Source organism: Chenopodium album, chromosome 2 (genome assembly GCF_948465745.1).
Source record: "Chenopodium album chromosome 2, dcCheAlbu1.1, whole genome shotgun sequence".
Lineage (NCBI taxonomy): Eukaryota > Viridiplantae > Streptophyta > Magnoliopsida > Caryophyllales > Amaranthaceae > Chenopodium > Chenopodium album.
The window spans coordinates 9,999,222-10,002,500 of NC_137835.1; the positions used below are offsets into that span (position 1 = coordinate 9,999,222).

Genomic DNA, 3,279 nt, shown 5'->3' on the forward strand with positions numbered 1-3,279 from the left:
CTATTGTATGTCCCTTCATTTTACCATTTTCACACCATTTTTTTTTCTTTTTCTTCCTTGGTCTTTCTTTTCTGATAATTACCACTCTGGTAATTATTCTTGTGATTCTGATTGTTGTTCTGCCTATTTCCATGGAAGGGTTTAGCAGCTAGTAAAGCACTTGCCTCTGAGCCTATTTCATCCAAACCAGATATTTCCTTCTACTTTTCAACTTGTAAAACCATCTTATGTGCTCTATTAACACTAGGAAATGGATCCATACCTATGATGTTTTCTTTCTGATTATCATAACCAACATTCAATCCATCAGAAAATCCATCATCTTCTTCTTCTCTTCTCTTTCCATCAGCTTCTTCATTACACTACATGTGCATTTATTGAAAATACCACATGTGTACTCAAGCATTCCTTCCAAACTACTAAGCTGATCCCATCCAGCCTTAAGCTTCCAAAAATATTCTGAAACACTCATGTTGTTCTGTTTCAATCCATTCAATTCTTTCCTAAGCATATAGATTTGAGGAGCATTTGACTGCAAATCTCTCAGCCAATTTAGTCCAAAACTCTATGGCTGACACTACTAGAAAATAGCTAAATTCCCGTCGGAAACACCCGTTTCTGACGGAATTTCCTTCAGAAGCGGTTATCGGACGACAAATTCTGGCCCAGGGGAAGTATTTCGGAAAATTCCGACGGAAATTCCGTCGGAAAATTCAATTAAAAAAACAAAAAAAACTGCACCGTACCCCCACTCGGCCACTCTACAACCACCATCCCCCACCCTACAACCACCAGGCCCCACCTAGAACCACAAGACCCCACCCAGAACCACCAGCCTCCACCTAGAACCACCAGCCCCCACCAACAAAATCGAAAAAAATACCACACAATATAAAATCAAAACCTGTAGATCTACATATTTAAACATAATTTCGTTTTAAAAAATGATAATTTTATTACAAGATATATATAAATATACAATTATCTAATAAAATTCATAAATTAACATAACAATTACAAAACAATTAACTAGATCTACAATCTAACCTAAATTAAAACTAGATCTACAAAACAAAAACCTTGGGAGTGGGAGGCTCGGGACGGTGGTCGTCGTAGGCTTTAATTTGTTGTTGTTGCGCTGTTGTTGGTGGTGATTGACATTGGTGGTCGTCGTAGGCTTTGTTGTTGTAGCGTTGTATTTATTATTCCGTTGGTGCTTGATATTAATGGAGCAAGGTGAGAACGAAGAGAGAGAGAGAGAAAGGAGAAATAAAACAAAAGAAATAAGATGTAGAAGGAGAAGAAGACCGAGAAGAAGAGGAGAGGATGAAAGAGAAGACAGAAAAGAAGAGAAGAGGAGAGGAGAGAGAAAGTGAAGGGGAAAGGGGAAGAGAAGTGGCGGAATGTTGAAATGAGGGGGGGGGGTTTAGTTGTTTAGGGTTCCGATTTTTTTTTTAAATTAGTTTCCGACGGAATTTGTCGTCCGAAAATTCCGACGGATATAAATTCCGTCGGAAAGGACATATTTTCCGACGGATTAATTTTCCGTCGGAAATTTCCGACGAAAATAAAATCCGTCGGAAATATTGATTTTTCCGACGGATTTTTAGGTCCATCGGAACCATTCCGTCGGTATTCGACCTGATTCTTGTAGTGTGAGTTCACTATCAACATTTGTTCAGCAATTTGAGGTGTTACACTAGCAGATAACTAACATCTAATCATGCAATAATTCCTTATCCACTGATTATAATCATCAAAAGATACATTTGGTTTAGATATCTTACCCTCGATGAATCCAAGCTTGTTCTTTTCCCCTAGAGCCATCCTCACACTTCTGCTCCAGTTGACATAGTTCTTTCCATTGAAGATGATCGTTCCCAATGGTGTGTTTGAGTTATCTGAGCTTCCCAAATAATAAGGATCAGCTTAAGGAACAACTTGCTTGCCCTCCATTATGGGTTTCTATTCCAGGAATTTAAAACTTTTATAATCAAAGATTAAAACTTTGATATTTGGTTCAGTGTTTGGTTAAAGATTCAATCTTTCTATTTCAGAAAGTTTCGATTTTGTTTATTCTCAGAACCTGGTGAGCTCTGATCCATGAAGAAATTCAGAGTATAATAGGTTTTGTGTGTTCAGCAAGAATATTTTCTACTGAATGGAGGCGGAAGAATAACTTTAGGGGCTCTCAACCCTAGAAAGATCTGCTTCTCATATATATATACACACCTTGATCACTACAAGACAAAGATACAGCTCATGACTGCTGTCAAGGATAGAAACAGACAAAAAACAAAAAATATTCTTGCACTAAGTATAGCTATACAGATACTTATACAAATACTACATATATATACATATTTCTACAATGCTCCTAATATTTTTAATGACAGTTTTTCAGTTTGTCATGAATTATACTCAACTTCATATAAAAGACCTAAGCTAACTATGTCTCAACTAAAATCTCAAACAAACATTCTATCTATATCCATATGTAATTACCTTTCGTGATAGTTTTTTTTATTGTTATAATTAGTTTTCACGACAGGAAAATATTCTATGATAATCCCCTAACTTGTAGGACATGACAACGGAAAACCCTGTCATAATAGATGGTCTTTTACAGCAGGATATTTTGTCGTTCATGGGCTCTTTTCTCGTAGTAAAAATCAACGAGTACTTTTCTAGCATGCAATCATTTTCTACCATGCAATCAATATAGGGAGTCCTAAACTCTTAGCCGTCCTAGAGTCCTAAGTACGTTATAAACTTATAAATAAGATATATAGTTCATGCACGTAATAATTAATAAGCTACAACCCAAAGTTGTACAACTCTTACTCTTCCAAAGTTCAAACATATGGCAGCATTAACAGTTTTGATTATTCTAGGGGTGTTAGCCACAATTTACCACTCACAAGCACAAATTTTGCCAAAAATCTTAGAAAGAAGTAGTTCTCATCATAATTTTTCCATTTCTGAAGATGTTACTATTTTTATTTGAAAATGGAAAATTTGAGGTAACTAAACCTATTAAGGTGGGAAAATCCGAGTTTTATGCTCCGGAGCCTTTGCTAGTTGTTTCACCTCAAGAACCGGGATCGTATCCTGTACTCTTGTTTATTCATGGAACTCTTATTTCTAATGAAGATTATTCTGATCTCTTTCAACATTTTGCTTCTCATGGCTTTATTGTGGTTGCTCCAAAGGTACGTAACAAACTATTACATATAGCTAGCTATGTATTACTTCTTCCTTCATAAACTTCCATAACGG

The 3,279-nt window shown here is 36.1% G+C and overlaps 1 pseudogene across 1 annotated transcript in view; it reads left to right on the forward strand.

Moving 5' to 3' along the window:
* Positions 1–2,830: 2,830 nt before the first annotated feature.
* The window catches only part of LOC145582756 (chlorophyllase type 0-like), a 1,964-nt pseudogene continuing 1,515 nt past the window's right edge, over positions 2,831–3,279 (forward strand). The window contains exon 1 of the transcript XR_014099932.1: positions 2,831–3,212. The product of XR_014099932.1 is annotated as a chlorophyllase type 0-like (transcript). The remainder of the gene's footprint in view (positions 3,213–3,279) is intronic.